Source organism: Psammomys obesus, unplaced genomic scaffold, assembly GCF_907164565.1.
Source record: "Psammomys obesus unplaced genomic scaffold, mPsaObe1.curated_primary_1811, whole genome shotgun sequence".
Classification (NCBI taxonomy): domain Eukaryota; kingdom Metazoa; phylum Chordata; class Mammalia; order Rodentia; family Muridae; genus Psammomys; species Psammomys obesus.
The window spans coordinates 26,952,861-26,970,745 of record NW_026593286.1 but is presented as its reverse complement, the minus strand read 5'-3'; positions in this window follow the sequence as shown (position 1 = coordinate 26,970,745).

Below are 17,885 nucleotides of genomic sequence, written 5' to 3'. Positions count from 1 at the left end.
TATGCTGTAGCCATTTTTTAAAGCATACTACCGTGCCAGGCAGAACACATCGCCCACACTATTCTTCAGTGAGATTTAGGGAAGCTGGGAGCATGAAGGAAAACTAAAGCTGTACAGTCACGTTTGTTTGTCTTTAGAATGCCGGTTCAAAATTACTTCTGCATTTATTTGCTCATTTCCTACTTAACCCACTGGCAATGATAAGGAAGTAGTATTTATATATTTTTATTTATTTATTTGAGACTCTCATATGAGTTTTGTATTTAGACAGTTTCTACCCCTCCTTCCTTCAACTATTCCTGCTCCCTCTTATTTCCTTTCAAATTCATGACTTCTTTAATTATTGTTACATATATATCCTACATATATATCCATCTACTTGCACACACACACACACACACACACACACACACACACACACACACACACAACCTGTTAAGTCCGTTTAGTGTTGCTCATATGTGTGTACGTGTTTAGGGTTAAGTACTTGGGACTGGATGCCCTGTCAGGGGCCTCGACCCTGGAGAAGATCCATCTCTCAGCTGTTGATTGCCTGTAGCGCTTCATCTAAGGTTGGCTCTTGTGCAATTTCCCTCAACCATGTTGACATGTCAGCTGGTGGTGTCATTATGCAGTTCTTGTTTAAGCAATCATATCTTGAGATTCATAGGAGTGGCTTCCCTGTCACTTGCCTCACAGCAGGTATCCTGGTGCCCTGGCTCTCATACTCTTTCTGCCCCTTTTCTGCGACATTCCCTGAGCCTCCGCTTAATCACCCTTTCTATACGTGTATATAAATATATATGGAAACTTCTGCAGTAGTAGGTCTCCGTATGGCATTTTCAAATATCTTACCGTTCCTGTACTTCTCTATCCTGGCCTCCCATCCCCTCCCTCATTTAACCCTTCCCATTCCATTATTTCCCTTTACTCTCAAACCACCTATGAGCTATCCCTCCTCCCTTGAAATCCTATTCCCACCCTGGCCTTATTAGTCTCTTGACTTCTGTGAGTGCTCCAGTTGAAACAGGCATATGCGAGTAGTCAACCAGCATGAACAATCAGGAGACATTCAGCATTTGTCTTCTGGTGCTGGGTCACCTCACTCAGAATGATTATTCCCGGTTCCATCCATTTACCTGTGAGTTTGATCGTTTCATTTTTCCTTTCATCTGAGTAATATCCTGTTGTGTAAATGTACCACATTTCCATTATCTGTTTGTCAGCTGATGGACATAGTGGCTCTTTGTGCTTTTTGCTCTTGTGAAGAGGGCAGCAATGAACATGGATAAGCATGTCCTGAGTACAATGACAAAGATTCCTTTGGGAATATACCCAGGAATACAATAGCTGGATCATATAGTAGATCTATTCCTTATTTTTTTGAGGAAACTCCGCACTGGTTTCTATAGTGGCTGCACCAGTTTGCACCCCCATGAACAGTTAATATGTCTTTACCTTTCCTTACAGTCAGAATTTCCTTTTGTCTTTAAACACACACACACACACACACACACACACACACACACACTGTTCCAGCTGGTGTACAATTTAAAATTGAATTTCCTGACTGCTAAGGATGTTGAACATTTGTATTTCTTCTTTTGAAATTTTTCTGTTTAGTGCCATGCTCCATTTTTTTTTTTTTTTAATTTGAGGGTTTTTGTTTATTTTTTTTTTCTATTTTTTTTCAGGGTTTTTTTTTTTTTGTATATTCTAAAGATGAATACTTTCAAATATGTAGCTGGTAAAGATTTTTTCTCCTTTTCTGTAGGCTGCCTTTTCTCCCAAATGGTAGTGCCCTTTGCTGTACAGGAGTTTTTAAATTCCATGTGGTCTCATTTGTCAGTTGTTCCTAGTGTCTGTGCTACTAGGGTCCTGTTCAGGAAACCTTCTCGTGCCTATAACTTGAATTGTTTCCCATACTTTCTCCTCTGCCAGATTCAGAGTATAGGGTTGTAAGTTGAGGTCCTTGATCCTTTTGGAACTGAGTTTCGTGCAGGAGATAAGATAGTTTTATTCTTCTACATATAGCCATCTAGTCTGACCAACATCATCTGGATTCCTTTCCCTCAGCTCTATGCCAAGACTGTGGGTCATGACTGCTTCCTGCTGCATAGCTCTGGTTGCTTCTTTCCTGTGTGCTGAGAAGTGACATAGGACCTTCATAATGGAGTGTCCATATCACAGTGGCAGTCACAATGGCTATCCTACAGTCACCACCACACAGTGGCCATCACAGTGGCTGACACAGTGACCATCAAAGACTTGCCGCAACACAATGGCCTTCACATTATGGTCATCAAGTAATGCTCATCACACAGTGGCCATGACACAATGGCCATCACATAGTGGCCACCATATGTTGTCCATTACACCTTGGTCATCACAGTGGCTATCACACAACGACCATCACACAGTGGTCAACACTACCTGGACATCCCACAGTGGTCATCACATGGGTTCTCAGTTATATTCCATTGATCAATGTGTGTGTTTAATGCCGGTAGCATACTGTGTTTTTAAAGATAAAAAATGAATTATGTATCTGTAAATTGCCTGTGCATGTTTATACAGGTTCCTGTGGAGACCAGAGGCGTTGGATTCCCTGGCGCTGGAGTTCCAGGAGGCTGTGGGCCACCTGACACAGTAGCAGTGGGACTCAAATATTCAGGAAGAGCGCAATAGCTAACTGCTAAGCTGCTAGCTAAGGTGCTGTGCTGGTTTTATTAGCATAGCTATGTAGTCTACATTGAAACCAACATGGTGGTATCTCCAGTGCTGTTATATTGTTCAGGGTTGTGTTAAGGATCCCAAATCATTTGTATTTTCAAGTGAGGTTTAAAATTATTATTTTTAAATTTCTGTGAAGCTGCACATTGGAATTCTAATGGGAAGTGAAAGCAATCTGTAAATTGTTTTTGGTAGGCTGGACATTTTCATAATACTAATCCTAATAATCCACAAGCAAGAAAGTCTTTCCATATTCTAGTACCTTCTTCAGTTTCTTTCTTCCTCGCTTTAAGATTGTACGTGTCTTTTACTACCTTGGTTAGGTTTATCTAAGATAATTTATTTTTTGAAACGGTGTGGATGGAACCCTTTCCCTGATCTCTTTCTCACTATGTTATGAGACTGGCAGGTAGGGAGGCGGCTGATTTTTGTGTGTTAATTTTGCATGCTTTTATTTTGCTGAATGTGTTCATCAGCTATAGGAGTTTTCTGGCAGAGTCGTTAGGGTCTTTTTTGTATATAATTGTCACCTGCAAATAAGGAAACGTTGACTTCTTCCTTTCCTGTGGATATCTCCTTTCTCTCCTGCTATTGGCCTAGAGAAGGTGGGAAGAACTGTAGTGAACCCAAGTGCAGAGAGTGGGTATCCTTGTCTTGCTACAACTTTTAGTGAAAACGCTTCAAGTTTTTCCTCCATTAAGCATGCAAATGGCTGTGTTGCGCATTGCATTTATTATGTTGAGATATATGCCTCATGTCTCTAAATTCTACAGGGCCTTTATTATGAAGGAGTGTTGGGTTTTGTCAATGGTCTTTTTTTTGTATCTAATCAGATGATCATGTGGTTTCTTTCCTTATGTCTACCTGGTGGATTTCATTTGTTGATTTACATATGTTGGACCATTCTAGCATTTCTGACATGAAGGTAACTTGATTGTGGTGGGGAATCATTTTGATGTGTTCTGAAATTAAATTTTCAAGTATTTTATTGAGAATTTTCATTGGAGGGATTGTCCTATAATTGTACTATTGTTGGATCTTTATCTGATTTTGATATCAGGTTAATAATGACTTCATAAAAAGAATTTGTGAGTGTTCCATCCTTTTGTATTTTATGGATTAATTTGAGTAGTATTGATGTTAGTTCTCCTCTGAAGGTGTCTAATTCTGTACTGAATCCATATGGTCCTGGACTGTTTTTTTAGTTAGACATTTTTAATTTGCTTCTGTGACATTTGTTACAGGTCTGTTTAAATTATTTATTTCTCATCAGCTTAACTTTGACAAATCATATGCATTTAGAAATTTGTGCATTTCTTTTGAGTTTTCCAGATTAGCAGAATATCATTTTTTGAGATTTTATTTTGTATTTGTGTCTGAGTGTTTTTGGCTGAAAGTGTGTACATGCTCTATGTGCGCGTCTCATGTCTAAAGAAGCCAGTAGGGGGCACTGGATGCCCTGGAACTGGAATTGCCCCCTGCTGTGGCCACCATGTTGTAAACCTGGTCCCTCTGTAAGAATAGCAAGTACTCTTAACTTCTGAGTTCCTGGAATATACAATTTTCGATTATGTCCTTTTAAGTCTGAGTTTCCTCAGTGTCTATTGCATTGTCTCTCTTTTCATATTCACTTGTATTTGTGTTTTCTCTCCTTCCTTTAGTTAGTTTGGCTAAAAGTTTAATCAATCTTTAATCTTTTCAGAGAGCTAACACTGTTTGGTTTTTTTATTTTTCTTTTCTATTTCATTGTTTTCAGCCTCAATTTTGATGTTCTCTTCTACAGAATTGCTTCGGGGTGATGTTTGTACAGTACATCATTACACTATTTATTGGAAATACCTCAGTTCTTTTGACATAAACACCTAGTGCTGTAAACTTCCCTCTTACGATTGCCTTCTTTGTGTCCTATTGACTTTGGCATATTGTGTTTACATTTTCATTCAATTCTAGGAATTTTTTCCCTCATTGATTACTTCTTTGACCTAATTATCATTCAGTAGGATGTTGTTTGATTTCCATGAGTTTATATACTTTCTGTTTCTGTTTTTTTTTTTTTTTTTTTTTTTACTGGTGTTAATATCTAACTTTGTTCCCCTGTGGTCAGATAGAATGCAGGCTGTTATTTCAGTTTTTCTGTATTTGTTGAGACTTCTTTTATGACATAGAAATTTTTGGTCAATTTTGTAGACAGTTCCATGGGCTGATGAGAAGAACGTGTGTTCTTTTAGTGTTTGGATGAAGTGTTTTGTAGGTGTCTATTTGGGTCCATTTAATTTATGGTATCTTTTAAAAACAATGTGTCTCTGTTTTGATTTTTCCCAGATGGCTGTCTATTCATAAGAATAGAGCATAGAAGTACCTATTTTCATTGTGTTGGAGTTAATCTCTAGTTTTATATCTAATCTATATTTTATAAACTTGGGTGCAGCTATTCTTAGAAATGTAAAGAATCTACTTTCAATAAAAGGAAAAATTTTAAAAAGAAGTATAATATCCTCTTGGTAGCTTATCTCTTTAGAGAGTATGAAGTGACCCACTATTCATTTCTGATGAGTTTTGTTTTGAAGTCTATTTTGTTAGGTATCAGAATATGTTTGTCTACTTGTTTCTTAGTTTCCTTTGCTTGGTATACCTTTTTCATCCTTTACCTCAAGGGGTTATCTATCATTGGTCACAAAGTGTGCCTCCCGAGGTCATCACATAGATGGACCCTGTTTTCTAATCCATTCTGCTCATCTGTCTTTTTTTCCATTGAGAAATTGAGTCTATTGATATGAAGAGTTATTATTGAAAGATGTATATTAATTCCCATCAATTTTTATGTGTGTGTTTACTTAGGCCTCTTTTGAGCAACTGTCCTGGTAGTGTATATTTATTCCCTGTGATCTCTTGGATGTGTTTATCCTTCTCTTCAAATTAAATTATTTCTTCCAGTATCCACTGTAGAGCTACTTTAATAGTAATAAATTACTCTAACTGTTTTTATCATAGCAGTTATTATTTCTCCTTTAATTTTAATAGATGGTTTTGCTGGGTATAGTACAGTCTAGCCTCAGAGTTGTGGTCTTTCAGAACTTGGAACACACCTTTCCAGGATCTTCTATTTCTGATTGGCCTACCTTTGTAAGTGACTTATTTTTTTTTCTCTGTTTTCAGTATTTTTTCCCTTAGTCTGTCTCTTCAAATATTTTGATACATTGTGGGGAGTCACTTTTCTTGTTCTATCTACTTGGTGTTCTGTAGGCTTCTAATGGCTAGATGGACATTTCTTGCTCTAAGTTTGGGAAAATTTCTCTGATTTTATTGAAAGTATTTTTATGTCCTCACTGTGGTATTCTTCCTACTGCTATTTCCATAATTCAAGGGTTAGATGCCAAAAGCTCATGTTTTTAAAAATGCCCCACCAACCTTCACTGAGTGATCCACCTCCTCTAGTTTGTCTTCCAAACTAGATTCTATTTTTGATGCGATCCATTCTGTGGGTGACATTTTCCACCAAGGTTTTTGTTTAGCTTATTGAGTTTTTGATATCCAGCATTATTTAAGTTTGGCTTTCTTGAGCAGTTGTATCTACTTACTGAATTCCATTTTTATATCTTGAACGGATTTCATTCAGTTCTTTGTACTTGTTGTCTTAGAGTATATTCATATCCTCTTTTAGTTGTTTGAATGTAGTTATAATCATTCTTTTGAATTCTTTGTCTGGAGGAGCTTCCAGATCATTCTCATTGGGGTTCATTACTATGAGATTCGTAACTTTGGAGGGGACCCATTATCGTGTTTGTTTTTTATATTAACTGTTATTTCTGCACAGGGACATGTGTATCTGAAACAGTTTGTTAGTTGCCTCTTTCTTTCATTTGCTCAAACCACCTTTCTTTTTTTTTTTCAGTGTAGGCTTGTGCAATATTCAGGAGAGGATTAAGTTGTAAGAAGGTTGCTGTTTTCTTTGGTGGAATTCATATTGAGGGCTGAAGATTTCATCTATAGTTTCTGGAGAGTTTGCTACTGTCAGCAGGGATGGACACTATCAAAGAGCCATCTTATTGCTGGTCTTCTGCTACCCTCTGGTGTGTCACTACAGGTCTGGTTGCTCTATGTTGATAAGTGACTGGCAGTTGGGGGCAGGGTTCTTTGGGAAGCTTGGTATGGAAGGAAATCTATGGGGTAAGGAGAGGCACCGAGTACTTGGAGCACCGGGGAGTGAGCTTCCCAAGGGAACAGTCATCTTACAGGGTGGGAAGGAATAGGCATAGTCTGAGGGATGGGAATAGGAGATCCTGGAAGAAGAGCTGGACAGTCTGGTAGCACCTGGAGGTGACATCTGGGAAGAGCTTAGAGGCCTGTATGGTGATCCAGAGTGATGTCTCTCCTAGTTCTCAGAAATCAGAGATCTCAGAGAAGATGGACTGTCTACAGGAAGCAGAAAGGAGCAGAGCCTAGCTAGCAATGCAGTGAATGGAGGACCCAGAGGGGCTGGGGACCTTTGGGGTCACAAGGAGCAGACCTAGCTACACATAACGTGTAAACACAGCCCAAGAATCCATCAACAGGTGAAGCTATAGCTCAAACTTATAATGTACATACAGTAGAATATCTATTACTGCACTTTAGAAAGAAAATACCAACATACCTAAAGAAAAGTAAAACATGTTCTGTGAGTCTGCTTTTGAGAGAATTTATACTTATAAAGGGTTGGGAGTATGGCTCCATGGTAGAACACTTGTCTGGCTTAGGGTCCTAGGCCAGCACCCAGTGCTGAACGAAAGTAACGATAAAATTAAATGAGGTCCTGTTCCACATAAGGAAATCTTGGGGAGCCCAGCTGACCAGTAGAACAGGAAGAGGCAGGCTTCCCTGGCAGTGTGAAGAAGTTCTAGAAAGGCCAGGAAGGCCCTTGAGATGGAAAGAATGGGCGAAACTGGCAGAGCAGGGAAGTCCTGAAGGAGTCTAGTAGGACTATTTGGTAGAAAGGATGACACCTAGTTGGAGGAATGGGAAGGAAGGCCCTCAGTTAATTTTTATCTTTAATGGTTTGTTTTTTTATTTGTTTTAAGCACTGGGTACTTGCCTAGGACCTTATGCATGCCAGACAAGTGTTCTACCACTGAGCCATACTCCCAGCCCTTTATAAATATAAATATTCTCAAAAACAGACTCACAGAACACTCTTCCCTTTTCTTTTGGTGTGTTGGATTTTTCTTTCTAAATCACAGTAATAGATATTCTATTGTATGTATATAGTATGTTTGGGATATAGCTTTATCTGTTCATGGATATTTGGGCTGTGTTTACATGTTATGTCCATGTTTGTGTTCTCCTCCCCCCAGCCCGGAAATTTGATCTCTTGAATGTCACACTGTTTCAGTGTTGCATTTCTCATCTATAGAGTATTTTCTTAATCCAAAGATGAGGTATCCTTTATCATCTCCTTTCCCAAGGAACTTTATTATTTAGTTTTTAATGAAAAATATGTTACGATAGCATATGTTATGTAACCGAATCCATTCATTGTGAATTTGTCTTTTAGAAATAGCAGAATGCCATGTAGTGCCAATGTCAGCGATGAGCTGAGTGAACGGTTAAGTTATATAACAGCAATGGCCATTTATTAGGCACCTATTATGTGCCAGCTGCTGCACTAGCATTTTACAGTATGATCTCACTTATTTCTTACTGCACTTGTTTGATGGTTGCTGTTAACTTTTTACATGCATTCCATAAATTAGGAATGTTGATAAGGGCTTTAAGCAGTTTTCCATAGAGGTAATGTTTAGGGGGAAAAAAAACAGAGCCAAGTCCCAACTTCCTCCTCCACCTCAAGCTTTCAGCACCACTTTCCCCAGCATTCCTGCTGCAAGGTGGTCCTGCTCAGCATCATGGAATTGCATCGTATTTGCGATTAACCTGCAGCTTGCTCCTCAGGTAATGACGGGATGCTCTGCAGCTCACAGATAGCTCCTGCAGCAGTACCCGCAACCTAGATGTGTTTTGAGCATTTGCTATAGGGCTGGCACAATGGGCTATGCAGTGATATAAGTCACTAAGCGATCAGCCCACTGCTATGAAGGCTCAAGCCATAGCAGGTTATAGATAGACTGTTTTATAGTAAAGACAGTAAGTCTACCATGGCTTGGGGCAGGGGTGGGGAGTGCTGGGAAAATCTCTTAACTTTCCACAGTCTTAAATCTTCATCCGTAAAATGGGGATGCTAAGAGCCAATCTGAAGGACCAGTGTGTATATTATAAGTACGTTTATATGCTACAGCAGTTGCTTAACAACTGGTGGTTCCTATCATAAGAGAGCAAATTCCCTCCGGTGTGTGGTGGATAGGAACTGCAACTCTCAGCTGCCATCATTGTGCGGTAAGCTAATTCACCATAGTTTCCAGCTGACGTTAGGCCAAGGATCTGAAAAACACAAGCCAGGAAGTCTTCTCTGGCTTTCTCATAGGGTGTGAGTAGAGACTGAGGTATTAACAGGAACTTGAGATAAAAAGACAAGAAATGAGTGGCAGTGTCCCCTAGGTGGTGCTGAATCCTCATGAAAAGAAAATTGGGGCACTTGGTATTTTCCAGTTAGTATTGGTATTTCCTTGTTAGAATTTCAGATAAGAACAGGACAGTTCCCTCGACTGTCTGGGGAAAATGACCAGGCAGAAAGCGTCTTTTCAGTAGGATTGGCTATACAGTACCCTGGTCTGCCAGGCCTCTAAGGGCCATGGGTTTGCTGGTGTTGGAAACAGGAAGCAGTGTCAGGCCAGCTTTTATTTGCTGCTGAGAGTTGCTTGAGATGGAAACCCATTTATGAGAACACTGCAGTGAGAGTTTAGGCCGGGGTGTTAGTGTTACCCACTTCGGTGAATGGGACTGAGAGGAAGCGAGGGCCTCCACCCGCTCACAGGACACACATTTTGGCGCACATCACCAAATGGTGTGTGTTTCTTAGCGCTCCTCCTTTTTTCCAAACTCAACTGCTGGGCCACCTATTTTTCCTTCTAAATCAGATGAAGGCTATTAGCAAATCACACCTTTCTGGCTGTCAGAACCTGGGGAAGGACACTGAGGAGCTCTGGAGTTGGATCAGGGTCGGAAACGCTGTCCTTGAGCTCTTGGTTCTGGGTCTCAACTGGGAGCCACGTGCAGAGTTCCCGAGACTCCGTTTCTGGAGTTCATTTCCATTTTGGCAAAGTGTGAGTTTGGTTTCCCAGGGAAACAGAACACATGTATTAAAATGTCTCCACCGCTGAAGCTGCTTTGTGTCGTCCAGGAATGCCTCCTGCCATCAGTCCCCATCTTCCAACACGTTTTCCAACATTGTGTCTTTGGGGGTTACCATAGCAACTAGGCTTATTGGAAAATGACTGAACCTAGGCATCGGAAGGGGGAGGTCACCCCGTGGTATTTTACACCGGGAACTTCCAGGGCACTAAGAAATCTAATCACCGTAGAAGCCGAGTACTGCTGTCTCTACAGTAGGCACGGTAGTACATCAAGAGAACTGAGTCTCACAATGACTCTGTGAGGTAGTCATCATTACCATCTTCAGCGGATGAGGGAACTGTGGGACAGGGATTTTGATGGTGGCACACCGTTATTTTGACTCTCCTATTTGGACTCTTGCCTGCAGGAAACTAGAGAGTCATCTTCCAGTGTCGGATCTGCATGTAGTAAAATGGAGCCATGTGAAAGCTGTTTAAAGCAACCGCAGAGCTGCTGATCCCCTGCCCTGTCTCAGGCGCACCTCCGCGTGGTGTGTAACCCAGAGCCCCCAGTATTATCTCATCCATTTCTCACAGCAGGTCTTGGGACTGTTGTGTCTGTTTATAAATGAGAAAATTGAGAGACTGAAAGGTTAAATGATATTTCCCAAGGTCACCATGTAGCATTTAGGAGAATTAGACAACAAATCCATCTCTATCTATCTGCTTACCTATCTATCATCTATCCCTTCACCCAATAAACCAGGCCTTCATTTCATAAGAATTTATGAATACAAAAGTATTATGTACCGTTGACATGATCTGAGGGATTACCTTTACTTCATTAGAAACATCACGGCATTTAGATGAAGAGATAACATTTTGGCTTGAGTATTACAAAAATACTGTTTATGGGTATAAGCTTTTCTATCTGAGAAGTATATCTTCCAATAAAGCTAAGAACATCCATATTTATATATGGGTATGAAGACATACGTGTATCTCTCTAAGTTGTCTAAGATGGTGAGAGACAAGAATGTCAGTCTTGAGGTTTTTCACCAAATAGAAAGAAAATAATCCCTGTCTTGCAGAGACACCTGTTACGTTAGGAGCCCAGAGGGAGGGTTGGGTCAGGCACACCCCACTCATGGAGAGCACACCTGGTGCCTTAGATTTGTTAAGGCTACTAACGTTATCACTCATGTCAACACTTGGAAGATTGCATTTAGAACTGCACTCCAGAACTTGTTGTGGGCCAGTACTGGGGGGATTGGGAGAGGGGAGAAGGGAGAGAAGCCTGGCTGGGTTACCCAAAAAAGCCTAGATGTCTGTAGTTACTTTTGGTGGCAGAGCAAAAATGGACACTGTGAGAGGCTCCAGGCTTTGTTCTGTGTCTTACTGGGAGAGAGGATGACATGGAGATATTTTCTGTAAAGTACATGACTGATGAGAAAACTATCAAGTCTCACTGATGCTGAAAAGCACCTGATTTGTCGGACTTCCTGCTGGAATTTACAAAGGAAGCTGTAAGGAATCTTCTAGGCCCAAGAGTGCATTTGGGGAATCCAGTTAGGAACATGGGTAGTGTAAAAGCTACAGTTATAGAACAAACTGGAGAAGGAGAATATCTCTATAAGAACAGCCCAAAAGTACAAAAAGGTGCCAGAGCCAACATCTGGGCATCTTAGCTACAAAGGACATCCTCATAGGCTACAAGATCACCAGTTAATAGACCTTGCCCTTGTCACTTTTTATCCTGGTCCAGGAGCCAGAGGCAGCACAGTTGATGGGACAAGAAGAAAATGGAAAAGATAGACAAGCTACTAGAAGAAACTAACAACCCTCCTCCATCCCTCCAAACCACAAGAATGAAAGGCCTAAAACTGGGTGAGAGATGACTATTGAAGCTAGATCAATAGATGTGTTTTTACAATTCCTGAAATTAGGTTCTTCTAATCACTGGACGTGAGTAGAGTACTTTGCCATCTGCCAGAGACATTCTTGCTGGGTGAGAAAAGAGCTGACAGAGCCAACCTGGGAGAGGACAAAAGAAATCCTAGCTGCTTCCTGCCTCACTACTGAGCCAGCCCAATGAGGGAACCAGTTTTCTAGTGTGAACCTTCCTGGTATATGACACGTTTCCACATGAGCCCCTAGATTCTCCCTCTTTGCTAGTCACCCCAGTAGCGAGGCTCACATTCCATGAGCGCTTCCTTTTAAAGTCTCGTAGTCAGAGCATACCCTGCCTCTTTTTGCTTGGTTTCACATTTTTGCTTCAGGGTTATATCACCAAGGAGAAATACTTTTCCATAAATTGCAGGCAAGAGCTATAAACTCCCTCTGGGTTACTTTGTTGGGCCTTCAGGAAGAGATTGAAATCTGAAGGGAGCAGATAGTACAATTAGAAAGAAATTGTGTCAGGCAATAAAACATCCTCTAATACTGTTGCTAATAGCGTATAACATTACACGGTGCGGGGCCCAACCAAGATGTACTCATCTGCAATTATTCATGCTCACCAGGAAAGGAATTTTCCCTTTGTTTATTGTTTTAATCATGACTAACAAGCAGTGTGGTGATGGGGTTATGGTGATAACAGCATGAAGGATGAGATCTTGAGGTACAAGTTGCAGGGGTGGTATTGACCCTCAGTTCTGAAAGTTGCTGGCAGAGCGCAGAAGGCAGGTGGTCTACTCATCAATGGGTGTGTGTGTGTGTGTGTGTGTGTGTGTGTGTGTGTGTGTGAGTGTGAGTGTGCGGTGCTGGGGAAAGGGGTGAGGTAGCAGTTTATACTGAATAAGGCCAAAGTTGGATGGTGCAGGCCTCTTTTTTCTTTCTACAGACCACCTTGAAGTCAAGGTCAGGAGTGCACGGACCTCACAGAGGCTTTCTTTCATTGTGTCCTTCCTATAGAATGAGAATTAACCATTCAAGAGCCACAGCAACCCTTCCTGCTTGTGAGAATACACATGTGATTGTTTGGGAGAGGGAATATTACTCTCTCAAAAACTTCCAGGGACTCCTCCCTTCCCCAGGGCTCACCTGGAGTCAGCCACACCCTCATTTCTCACCTTCTTATCCTGGGAGCAGGCTCTGGTTCCATGGTGTCCTACTTTCCCAAGGTTCCTCATCCTTATCCAACAAAGAGAAAGTGTCTCCACTGCTCTTCAAGAAACTGAGTCTTTAAGCCTGCTCTGTGGTGGCAACTGTCCACTTTTAGGATCTGGTGTCCCTTTAAACAAGTAATTAGAAACACTGGAGGACTAATATTAGTGAATGAAGTTGAAAAAACTGAGTCAGAAGCTTTTTAACTGTGTGTGTGTGTGTGACAGTGTGTGTTTGTGTGTGTCATAGCTCCCCCCCTTGACTCAGCACCTGAGATAATAAGCACAGGAGGAGGAAATGTTTAATTTGGGGTTTTAGAGGTTCAGATGGTGGTTGTGAGAATGAGTGTTTGCTGAGTCTGTTCAGCAGACTGCTTGAGTTCCTCCCATTCCCCCAAAATACAACACTCACTGTCTTTTTAAACATTTCCTCTCAATGTTTATGTAAATGAAACCATCCAACCTTAAGAACCATCTTACCCATTTTACAAGTGAAGACACCAACACTTAGACTTTACTAAACCACGTGACCCTGGGCAAGTTATTTAAATTCTTAGACTTGATAATACAACTACATTCCACGTACTACTATATAATTCGATAGCAAACAGAAGCAAGTCATTTTCAAACCAAGCTCCTAATGTTCTCATTTTTATGGCAGGATATGAAGGAACCAGCACATTGTAAATGGGTGGCCATCTTTGTTTTGAAATGAGTTTCCCCTTAGATGAGAAATGCTATTTTTCTTTCCGTATGTTGATCTATAGGGATTCAAGGATGATGGTGCTGCTAGGCCAAGGGGAAGGAGACCCAGGCTGTAGGCCCTACCTCTGCCATTTGAATGGTCCAGGTCTTGGTTCCCTCTACTGTATATATAAAAAAAATTAAGCTGGAGCAGACCTTTTCTAAGATGGGATGCTTTCCCATCTTTACCCTGCAATTTTCAAACTCATCCTCCCAAACCAGGCTTTCAGCTTATGGATGAATAGGCTTCCATCCCAGGACCAAGAATATGCAGTCCTCCTTAAATCAAACTTAACATTAAACTGCACTGCAAACAAAAAGTTTCACACGGTTTGAATGTTGCTGCGTAGAATTTAATGAGCTCCATATGCCTGACCTCTGGAAAGAAGTGATGTTGGGAACTGTAGCCGGGGAAGAGTCTAAGGGCATCAGCATCTGCTGTGAGTTACTTGGAGTGAAGGGAATCGACTGTGCTTCTTGTATCACTGCCAAGCTGAAGAGGTGGAAGCGCTCTGCAATCTGTGCGCTCACCTTCTGAGAGCATGCTGACAGCTTTCCAATGCTTTCCTCGCTCTTCAGGAAGTTGTGGAGGACAGCAGATCCGAACTTCCTATAGCTCTGTCAAGCATCTCACGTGTGTGGAGCCGCTGGGTTTCGGGTCTGCACTGGAGAGCGGGGGCTGTCCTAGGAGACACATGGGTGACATTATACTTGTTTTGAAAGACTCTGCTGTTCCTGCTGGGTCCTTCCTAAAACTCAGATCTGATAACATAATCCTTTTTTTTTTTTTTTTTTTTACCCTGTTTAGAAATATATATATGTGGGCCTCCCTCACTGCTGCGCATGGACTGTCCAAGCTGGACCTGGATAATGTACTTTGGAAAGATTTCTTTGGTTTCACTCCCTGTCTTTGCCCTCCTGTGCCCCAGGTGTGTGCCCCTCAGCAGCATTTGGGGTTCATCTTTCGGTGCTTTCCGCATGCTTTCAGCAGAGCCTCTACCATCTTTGTCTCATGTAAGATGTTCCTGCACCAGACAACTCAAATACCACTTCCCAGGATGTGTCTCCATACTCCTGTTTGCCATCCGTGCATCTCCTGCCCTATCTCATAATCCCCATTAGGGTAGGAGGAGGCTGTGTACTTTGCTCCCTGTAAGTTGGAAAGGTCTTTGTAAAAGAGACCATCTGAGCTCCTTCCCTTTATTTACTGGAGCAGAGAACTATCTACTTTCAGTAAATGTTTGTTGAGTGAAAACATGAAAGAAGGAAGCTATGGCCAGAAAGTCTTCAGAGCCACGTAAGAGGCTATCTCTTGAAGCTTCTTTGACCTCTCTGATTGCCTTGTCCACTATAATTTATGTCCATCAGGTGTTCTGTGGACTTATATCCCTTCTGAAGACTGCTGTTTCATGGTAGGAGACAGCCAGTGTTCTTCTGACCACAGTGGGTGGGTGGGGAGGTTGTTAATGAAAAGGGCAGAAAGGAGCATATTTCTTGTTTTCACAAAACGTTGCTGTGCCCTTCACTGAGGACACAGAAGGACGCTTCTCTTAGAGATGTGCTTTACAAAGCCATTTTCTTGTCACTCTTTGCAAACAGAGAGTCCTTCTCAATTGGAGAGGCAGCCATTTCCATCTTTTGTGACAGAATAGGGTTTCGTTCATATTTTTGTTTCCACCTTCATTTCAGTGTGTCACCCAAGACCTGAATCGTCGGTGAACTATCACTTCTGTTCTTGGTACAAGATTTAGAAAATAAAAGCTCTTTATGCTTTAACTTTTTATTAGTTGTTGTATGGGAAATCTAAAAATCAGAATTCTGGATTGTAGTATTTTAATGGGAGACGGCGGTGTTCAAACACTCTGTCTCCTGTGATTTGTGTCACAGACTCGTGAAATGGATGAGGCAGACGTTAAAATGCACTGGTGATAAGTGACCTCGAGTCACCGGCGTGGAAGGTGGTACAGTTCTGTGCGTAACCCTGACCTCTCAGTCCCAAGTACTTTAAATGAGGAGGACCCTGTAGAGCAGCATGGTTTCGGCTACCTTCACAAGTGCCTAAATCCCAAGTCAGGCAAGCGGGGTTGTATGCTTCCTGCTTCTCCCTGTCATGTTCCTCAGGATTTGTGCGATGGGACTGAGGGAGGCACACAAGGAGGACTGACCATTCCTTTTGTGAAAGTTTTGACACAGAATGCAACAGAATTTACTTGGAGGGAGAGACAGGGTGTGGGATTCTGGGTTTTTGTTTTAAACTGAGACTGTCCCCCTTTGCCATTTCTCAGAGAAATTCTAGAACAGACGATGAGAAGGACTGCAGTGAATCCCTTTGTTAGAGTACCTGGACCCTTTCTAGAAAAGGTGGAGTAATCCGTGGTTAAGAGCTCAGTTAAAGACTAAAGACACAGGCCATTAAAACAGGTAAAGGGGGAGTTCCCTGTGAACACATGCATTTGTTAGAAAAAAATGAAATTTGAGGTTTTAAAACACAGCTTGTTTCCAAGTAATTGCTGAGTTCCCCCAGATCTTCTTTAACATATTGCTGGGATAATGCATATGAGATGGGTTAAAAATGGAAGGAAGAAAAAAAAATCTCCAACACCCTTAGAGGAATTTGCAATTCATAAAGTTACTGCCAATTTTGCATTATAGTTGCCATGGCAGCCATGCTAGGCTTCTGCTCAAACATTCCTCAGAAGGGGAAGGAATAGTATATAATAAGCTCTTCAAGTGTAATCTTTTATTGTAGCTGAATTAGTGTGTAATTCTCGTGTGAGCAGCCCAGTAATCTGTGAATGTGCACAGCAGTAATAATGCTGATTTCTTATCTCCACGTGTTTATGCAATCTATGAAAAGTTGCTGTCTGTTCCCAGCGCTTGCTAATTAATTATTAAAAAAATAACAAAAAGCATTATCGGCAGCTAATTAATTATAAAAGCAAAAACACACACAACAAAAAAACAGCATTTTTGAACACGACTCCAAGGGCCTGATTCACTTCTTGATTGGAAATACTTTGAGCCAAGCTTTGAGATGGAGTTCACGAGCGCTCACCCTGTTCCTTCCATGTTTATCCTCAGAGGAGGCCCACATATTAAATAAAGGAAGTATCGAACAGAGCCAGTTGGACCAATTAGGCCCAAATAATACTTTCGTTTTGTCATCTACATAGGCAGCTTTTTTTCTTTTTTTTTTAAATGGTAATTGAGTTCTAACATTTTCTTTATTCGGCTTCTGGGGAGTGAGTCTAACAGCTGAGGCTGCTCAGGTGTGAAACAAGGGCAGCTTTGGCTTCGGTGTCCTGCAGCCCAGGCCTGCATTTCACTATGGAAGAGACACTGTAGGCAAGTCATTTTTATGAGTTTGTTTTGTAGTGGGACAAAGTAGCTAAGGCTTGGTACCTTAGAAAGAAAATGGGTTTATTTAGTCATAGTTTTTAAAGCCAAAAGCCTAAGCACCACAGTGCCAGCCCTGGAATGGCACCTCTGGTTACATTGCATCATGGCAGCTGGCATCATGTGGAAAGCACGTGTGAGTGAAAAAACCCAGGCAGTGAGACAGGAAGTCAAAGAGCAGGAAGGGCTGGGCTCTCTGACCATCATTTACAGACCCACCATCATTTACACTCACCTACAAGGTGAGATTCCCTTGTGACCCAATCAGCTTGCAGAAGGCCCCACCTCTTAAACGTTCCATCACCTCCCCAACATTGAGTTTCCAATAGGAGGGCCCCTAGAGGACATGTTCAAGACATATCAAGACAGTAGCACCTCTGGACCTCTGGGACCCAAGTGTTTTCATGTGTATAAATCAAGTGACAGAGCCTTGTGTCAGTGCTTATAGGAATTAGAGACAACTAGATAGGAAATTGCCCAAAGTTTAGCCCAGTGTGTTTATTTCTTATTATTGTCACAGCAAATTACTACAAAGAGGTTAAAAAATTTACATTTATTATTGTATAGTGTTAGACTCAGAAGCTCAGTGAAGCTCTCAGCAGGTTCAGATTAAGAAGTCCGTCTCCTGTGGGATCCTGAGAGAATCAAAGCTTTGCTGTTGTTACTTGTTTTTCAGCCTGCATCCCTTGCATTGAGCCTCCTCCCT